Source organism: Tachyglossus aculeatus, unplaced genomic scaffold, assembly GCF_015852505.1.
Source record: "Tachyglossus aculeatus isolate mTacAcu1 unplaced genomic scaffold, mTacAcu1.pri scaffold_118_arrow_ctg1, whole genome shotgun sequence".
Lineage (NCBI taxonomy): Eukaryota > Metazoa > Chordata > Mammalia > Monotremata > Tachyglossidae > Tachyglossus > Tachyglossus aculeatus.
The window spans coordinates 797391-806286 of record NW_024044849.1 but is presented as its reverse complement, the minus strand read 5'-3'; positions in this window follow the sequence as shown (position 1 = coordinate 806286).

Below are 8896 nucleotides of genomic sequence, written 5' to 3'. Positions count from 1 at the left end.
AAGGTTGACCTCTATAATAATAACAATAATGATAATGATTCATTCATTCAGTCATATTTACTGAGCGCTCACTGTGCAGAGCACTGTACTAAGAGTTTGGGAAGCACAAGTCGGCAACATATAGAGGCGGTCCCTACCCAACAACGGGATCACAGTCTAGAAGGGGGAGAGAGACAACAAAACAAAACATGTAGAAAGGTGTCAAAACTGTCAGAATAAATAGAATTACAACTATATGCATATCATTAATAAAATAGAGTATTAAATTTGTACAAGTAACATAAAGTAAGAAATCTGTACAAATAAATACAAGTGCTGTGGGAAGGGGAAAGGGGTGGGGAGGTTGGGGAGGAGGAGAGGGAAAAGGGGCCTTAGTCTGGGAAGACTTCCTGGAGGAAGTGAGCTCTCAGTAGAGCTTCGAAGGAAGAGAGATAGTTTGGCGGCTGCGTGGAGGGAGGGCATTCCAGGCAAGGGGAGGGTCCTGCCTCCTCACTCACATTCCTTTCCTCTGTAAATCTACGTTACTACCTCACAGAGATCTCCGCTCTTTTGACCCCATCCATCTTTCTGAGCGCCTCACACCCCACCTCTCCTCCCTTCCTCTCTACCCAATCTTGTTGATCAGATTACTGCTCAACTCAACCCTCTCTACTTAGCCCAACTCGCTCGCTCCCCTTTCCCTTCGCCACTCTCGTACCACTAACCCAGAGCCCTGGATCACTGTCACTGCCAGTCTCCTTCGCTCTTATGCTCGAGCTGCTGAACGCTGCTGGCGAAGGTCTAAATACCACGCCAACCTTGTTCACTACAAGTTTATCCTTTCCTGCCTTAACTCTGCCCTCTCCTCTGCCAGGCAAAACTATTTCTGCTCCCTTATTTACGCCCATGCCCATCATCCCCGTCAGCTCTTCCGTACATTTAACTTCCTTTTCAGGCCCCCTGTTCCACCCCCTCCTCCATCCCTCACCCCCAACGATCTGGCCTCCTACTTCATTAGGAAAATTCACTGCATCAGGTCTAAGCTCCCCAAAGTCACTCCTCCCCCTTCTCCAACCACCCTGGTTTCAATACTCTCCGCTACTCTCCCATCCTTCCTAGCCAGTATCTTCAGTTGAGAGCTCCTCCCCCACCTCAAGTGCTACTCCAGCCACCTTTGCTTCTGAACCCCATTCCCTCTCATCTTATGGAATCTCTCACCTCCTCCCCTCCCTGAACTTCCATGTTCAATCGCTCACTTCTCCACTTGTTCCTTCCCTCTGCCTTCAAACATACCCACGTCTCCCCCATCCTAAAATAAAACCCTCCCTTGACCCACCTCCCCTTCTAGTTTTCGCCCTATCTACCTCCTACCATTCCTTTCCAAAATCCTGTGAACGAGTCGTCTACACCCGCTGCCTCGAATTCCTCAATGCCAACTCTCTCCTGACCCCTTCCAATCTGACTTCCGTCCCCTACGCTCCACCAAAACTGCCCTCTCAAAGAGTCACCAATGACCTCCTTCTTGCCAGGTCCAATGGTTCCTACTCTATTCTAATCCTCCTCGACCTCTCAGCTGCCTTCGACACTGTGGACCACCCCCTTCTCCTCAACACGCTAGCCAACCTCGGCTTTCACAGACTCCGTCCTCTCCTGGTTCTCCTCTTATCTCTCCGGCTATTCATTCTCAGTCTGATTTGCGGGCTCCTCCTCCCCTTCCCATCCCCTAACTGTAGGGGTTCCTCAAGGGTCAGTTCTTGGTCCCCTCTGTTCTCTACACTCACTCCCTTGGTGAATTCTTTCGCTCCCACGGCTTCAACTATCATCTCTACGCTGATGACACTCAAATCTACATCTCTGGCCTCTGCTCTCTCTCCATCCCTTCAGGCTTGGGGTCTCCTTCTGCCTCCAGGAAATCTCCATCTGCATGTCTGCCCGCCTTTGAAAATCAATATGTCCAAGACCGAACGCCTTGTCTTCCATCCCAAACCCTGCCCTCTCCCTGACTTTACCATTATTGTAGATGGCACTACCATCCTTCCCGTCTCACAAGCCCACAACCTTCGTGTCATCTTCGACTCAGCTCTCTCGTTCACCCCTCATATCCAATCCGTCACCAAAACCTGCCGGTCTCGACCTCCGCAACATCGGCCAGAGATCTGCCCTTTCTCCCTCTCCCTCCAAATCGCTACTTTGAGCTAGGTTCAATCTCTCATCCTATCCCGACTGGATTATTGCATCAGCCTCCTCTCTGATCTCCCCATCCTCCTGTCTCTCCCCACTTCAGGTCTATACTTCACGCTGCTGGGCCCGGATCAACTCTGTGCAGAACGGGCTCTGGGCATGTTACTCCCCCTTTCTCAAAAATCTCCAGTGGCTAATCAGTCAACCTACGTTATCAAGCAAAAACTCCTCCGTCTCGGCTTCAAAGCTTTCCATCACCTCACCCTCTCCTACCTCACCTCCCTTCTCATCCTTCTGCATCCCAGCCCACACCCTCCGCTCCTCTGCCGCTAACCTCCTCACTGTACCTCGTATCCTCGCCTATCCCGCCGTCGAGCCCCCGCCCACGTCCTCCCCCTGGCGCTGGAATGCCCTCCCTCCGCACATCGCTAAGCTAGCTCTGCTTCCTCCCTTCAAAGCCTACTGAGAGCTCACCTCCTCCAGGATACCTTCCCAGACTGAGTCCCCTTTTTCCTTCTCCCCCTCCCATCCCCCCCGCCCTACCTCGTTTCCCTCCCCACAGCACCTGTATATATGTTTGTACAGATATAATACATCTGTTTATTTTACTTGTACGTATTTACTATTCCATTTATTGTGTTAATGATTGTACATCTAGCTTTATTTCTATTTATTCTGATGACTTGACACCTGTCTACATGTTTTGTCTTGTTGTCTGTCTCCCGCTTCTAGACTGTGAGCCCATTGTTGGATAGGGACCGTTTCTATATGTTGTCAACTTGCACTTCCCAAGCGCTTAGTACAGTGCTCTACACACAGTAAGCGCTCAAAAAATATGATTGAATGAATGAATGAATGAATGACGGTGGGACAGGCGAGAACGAAGCCAAGGGAGGAGGAGAGTGGCGGCAGAGGAGCGGAGGGTGCGGGCCGGGCTGGAGAAAGAGGGAATCGAGGTGAGGTAGGAGGGACCGAGGGGATGGAGAGCTTTGAAGGTGAGAGTGAGGAGTTTTGCTTGATTCGTAGGTTGACAGGCAACCACTGGAGATTTTCTAGGAGGGGAGGGACATGCACGTACAAATAATAATAATAATAATGGCATTTACTAAGCAATTACTATGTGCAAAGAACTTTTCTAAGCACTGAGGCTATACAAGATGATCACGTTGTCCCATGTGGGGCTCACAGTCTTAGTCCCGATTTTACAGATGAGTTAACTGAGGCTCAGAGAAATTAAGTGACTTGTCCAAGGTCACACAGCAGACATGTGAAGCAGCGTGGCTCCGCCAATTGTCATCTGTGTGACTTTGGGCAAGTCACTTAACTTCTCCGGGCCTCAGTTCCCTCATCTGTAAAATGGGTATGAAGACTGTGAGCCCCCTGTGGGACAACCTGATCACCTTGTAACCTCCCCAGCGCTTAGAACAGTGCTTTGCACATAGTAAGCGCTTAATAAATGCCATCGTTATTATATTATTATTTTGTGGCGGGTCCGGTATTGGAACCCATGACCTCTGACTCTTAAACCCGGGCCACTAATTCCACTGAACCACTAATCCGGGCAGCAGAATGAAGTGTACACTGAAGCGGGGAGAGACAGGAGGATAGGAGATCAGAGAGGAGGTATTTGCTAAGCGCCTATTATGTGCCAAGCACTATTCTAAGCGCTGGGGTAGATACAAGGTAATAGGCTTGTCCCTTGTGGAGCTCATAATCTTAACATCCATTTTACAGATGAGATAACTGAAGCCCATTGAAGTTAAGTGATTTGCCCAAAGTCACACAGCTGATAGGTGGCAGAGCCGGGATTAGAACCCACGACCAGTGACTCCCAAGCCTAGGTGAGGAAATGTTAGGAATTACCTAGTACCTCAGAAGGCATTGTTACCCTCCGAGGTAAGAAGGGAAGCAATAAATAATGTGTCAATGCCTACCAAAGACCTGGATAATACTTGAAAAAGAATCCTACTTTGCTTCTCAGTTTTTTTACTGCCCTCTCATCCTATCAGGGTGGATAAAACCAGACGCCCAGGACTCCGTTCCCGAGAGGCCCGCCCTCCATCACACCGCGCGGCCTTGCTGCTGCCGAAAGGATCCTCTTCTCAGAGAGCCGCCTCAAACGCCCGGGACTCCGTTCCCGAGAGGCCCACCCGCCATAACACCGCGCGGCCCCCGCTGCTCCTGGAAGGATCCTCTCCTCAGAGCGCCGCCATAGACGCCCGGGACTCCGTTCCTTAGAGGCCCACCCGCCCGCCATCACACCGCGTGGCCCCCGCTGCTCCAGGAATGATCCTCTCCTCAGAGTGCCCCCATAGACGCCCGGGACTCCGTTCCCGAGAGGCCCGCCCGCCATCACACCTCATTGGACCCCGCTGCTCCCGGAAGGAATCCTCTCCTCAGAGCGCCAGAGAGGCCCGCCATAGACGCCCGGGACTCCGTTCCCGAGAGGCCCGCCCGCCATCACACCGCGTGGCCCCCCGCTGCTCCCGGAAGGCTCCTCTCCTCCGAGCGCCGCCATAGACGCCCCCTGCTTCCACCCCCCACCCACTTAAGCGACCTTCCTTATAGTGCCCCCCAACCCCCATTCCCAGTCCGGTCCTGACTGACTCCCCCCCGCCACCCCCGGAAAAAAGGCCCTTGTTATCACCAAGTTACATTAACCGACAACCTCATTCGCACCTACTCTTCCTCCCTTCAAGGCCCTACTGAGAGCTCACCTCCTCCAGGAGGCCTTCCCATACTGAGCCTCTCTTCCTCTCCCTCTCTCCCCCTCTCCATTCCCCCCATCGTACCTCCTTCCCTTCCCCACAGCACCTGTATATATGTATATATGTTTGTACATATTTATTACTCTATTTATTTATTCATTTATTTTACTTGTTCATATCTATTCCATTTATTTATTTTGTTAGTATGTTTGGTTTTGTTCTCTGTCCTCCCCCCTTTTAGACGGTGAGGCCCACTGTTGGGTAGGGGCTGTCTTTAGATGTTGCCAACTTGTACTTCCCAAGCGCTTAGTACAGTGCTGTGCACACAGTAAGCGCTCAATAAATACGATTGATTGATTGATTGATTGATTTGTCTTCCAGAAGGAAATGGCCAATCTCACGTGGGTTTCAGAATTCCTCCTGCTGGGTTTCTTGGAGGTCCGGTAGCTGCAGCTTGTCTACGCCACGCTTTTCCTTCTGGTCTACCTGGCGGCCCTGGTGGGGAATCTCCTCATTGTAGCTATCGCAGTCCTCGACCATCGCCTCCACACCTCCATGTACTTCTTCCTCAGGAACCTGTCCGTCCTCGACCTCTGCCTCATCTCAGTCACCGTCCCTAAGTCCATCCACAACTTCCTGACCGACCGTAGAGAAATCTCCTCCCTGGGCTGTGCTTTCCAAGTGTTTGTGTTCGTACTATGTGCCTGTTCAGAGACTCCCCTGCTTACAACGATGTCCTTCGACCGCTGCGTGGCCATCTGCCTCTCCCTGCGCTAAGGGGTCATCATGGATGATGGGGTCTGTAGGAAGATGGCGGCTGCCTCGTGGCTCTTTGGCATACTGAGCACCATGATGCACACCATCTCCACCTTTTCCGTCCCCTTCTGGAGGTCCAACGTCCTCCCCCAGTTCTTCTGTGACATCCCTCAGCTTATTGGTCTCGTAGGGCCCAGTGGAAATATCCAGGAATTTGTGACAAAAACCATCTCAGTCGGCCTCACCTTCGGTTATTTCCTCGCCATCGTCGTCTCCTACGTGTATATCTTCCGGGCCGTGCTGAGGTGACCGGCCACCGAGGGCCGGGCCAAAGCCTTCTCCACCTGCCTGCCCCGTCTCACCGTCATGACTTTATTCGTAGGAAATGGCGCCTTTGCCTACCTCAAGCCCGTGTCTGACTTCCCCTCGACCCTGGACCTGCTGGTGCCCGTGTTCTACACCGTGGTGCCCCCCGTCCTGAACCCCCTCATCTACAGCCTGAGGAACCGGAACATGAAGGCCGCCTTGAGGAGAATGATATCGGGGGAAATGCCTCTAAAATGGCGGCAGAACACCTTTCTAGCCCTAATAACGGCGGGTCCCTACCCCTTGCCATCGGTCCCACAGGAGTCCCCTGTGGGGAAATATGGCTGGCCTGGTTACTGAGACCTCAAGCTCAAGGTCCTCCATGCCTGAATTGATTAAAATGTCAGCCGTCTACAGACAGTAGTGGCTGTGGATATTGGCTATTTGTCTGTAGCATTTGTAATGTTCTTATTACCAATCAATCAATCGTATTTATTAATCACTTACTGCGTGCAGAGCACTGCACTAAGCGCTTGGAAGAGTACAGTACAACAATGAACAGACATTCCCTGCCCACAACAAGTTTGCCATCTAGAGGGGAAGGCAGCCATTACTAAAAATAAATAAGTTACAGATCGAACATAAGTGCAGGGGGGTAAGAGCGAGTGAATAAAGGGCGCAAATCCAAGTGCAAGGGCAACAAAGAAAGGAGTAGAAGAGGAAATGGAGGCTTAATCGGAGAAGGGCTCCTGAGCAGACGTGCTCTTAATAAATCTCTAAAGGTGGAGAGAGTAAGAGCTCAGAGGAGGGTCATATAACTATTCAGTTTGTCAGAGTCTCATTCGCTATCTGAATATCTGTACATTTTAAATTCATTGTGAACGGTGAATATGTCTGTTTTTTGAATTCTACTCCCCTAAGCGCTTACTACAGTACTTCACACGCGCCAAAGACGATTGAGTGAATTTGTGACCATGGACATTCTCGTGGGTGAGAGAGGTAACATTAATGGAACAATATAAGCCCTGCTGAACGTCGGAGATAACGTCACCTGTGGACTCCTGAGTCTCCCAGATAACGAGTCTCTCGGGATGAGCCCGGGGCTGTTCATCTCAGGGGAACCCCCTCTTCCCGTCCCACCCATAACAGTGGATACTGTCTCCGAGGAGCCCGGAACACTGTTTTTATGCCACACTGTTTCCCGTCCCGGCCACAAAACCCGCATGAGGAGACGATGAGGAGGAACTCAGCATCCCCAACCCTGGACTGCCCTGGTGAATCAAAGTCAATCACTCAATCCATCCATTGTACTTGTGGAGCATTTACTGGGTGCAGAGAACTGTACTGATACATTTGAGTTGATAGACACGATCTACGCCCCCACGGAACTTACAACTGACTGTGTGCAGAGCGCTGTATTATTTGCTTGGGAGAGTCCAGCACAACAGAATGGGTAGACACAATGTCGGCCCTCAAGAAACTTAGTCTAGTGAGAAATAGATAAGAAAAAGAAAAAGATATTAAAAGGAATTACAGACAGGGTAAGCATCAGAGTATAAGAATATGTCCATGTGTGAGAAGCAGCTGAAAAGTAGTGTGGCCTAGGGGAAAGGCCACAGGCCTGTAAGACAGAATCAATTTCTGTGCCTCCAAGGGAAATCCACAGATTTTCCGTGAAAATGACCAAGACCACTATGGTGATGGACTTCCTACTCCTGGGATCCTCGGAGGTCCGGGAGCTGCAGCTGCCTCAGGCCTCGCTGTTCCTACTCGTCTACCTGGCAGCCTTGATGGGGAATCTCCTCATTGTTGCCATCACCACCCTCGACCAGAGCCTCCACACCCACATGTCCTTCTTCCTCAGGAGCGTGTCCATCCTCTACCTCATCTCCTACACTGTCCCAAAATCCACCCACGACTCCCTGATCAATGGCAGAGCCATCTCCCTATGGGGCTGGGTAGCTCAGGTCTTTTTGTGATTTTGTTTGCTTTCTCGGCGCTGTCCCTCCTCACGGCAATGTCCTACGACCCCCTATGCCGCCATCTGCCGCGCCCTGCGCTACAGGTCATAATGGACGGAGGGCCTCCTCCTGGCTCAGCGGGGGCCTGTTCGGGGCGATGTTCTCAGCCTGGACATTAACACTGAGCTTCTGTGGCTCTAACCTGATCCAACAGTTCGTCGGCGACATCCCTTCCTTAAGAAGATCTCCTGTTCCGAAACGCACGTTGTCATCGATGTCAGCGTGGACACTACATTCATCTTGGCTTACATCTCCTTCATTCTCATCATCGTCTCGTACGTGCGCATCTTCCGGGCCATGCTGAGGATGCCGCCCTCCGAGGGCCAGTGCCTTCTGCACCTGCCTGCCCCACCTCGTCATCGTGTCTTTATTCGTAGTGAACAGAACCTTCGCCTACCTCAAGCCCGTGTCTGATTCGCCCTCGGCCCTGGACCTACTGGGTGTCCGTGTTCTACACCGTGGTGCCCCCCAACCCTGAACCCCCTTATCTACAGCCTAAGGAACCGAGACATGAAGACCACCCTGAGGAGTATGATAGAGGGGAAATGCCTCTAAAATGGCAGTAGAACCTTCTTCTCCCTGAGATCAAAGGCCCTTCTAGCCCCACTCCTTGGGGTCATTCACTTGGGAACTACTGGTGACCGTGGAGTCTCCCACGGCGAAAGATGTACAGCCAGTTGCTGAGACCTCAAGATCCAGGACCACCATGCCCGAGAGGATCATAATGCCAGCCGTCTACAGGGAATGGAGGCCATAGAGATTGGCTCTTCGTTTTTAGCATGTGTAAAGGGATTATTATCAATCAATCAATCAATCAATCGAGTGCTTACTCATCGTAGCCGTCACCACCCTCGACAGGTGCCTCCACAACCCCATGTACTTCTTCCTCAGGAACCTGTTCGTTCTCGACCTTTGCCTCATCTACATCACCATCCCCAAGTCCAT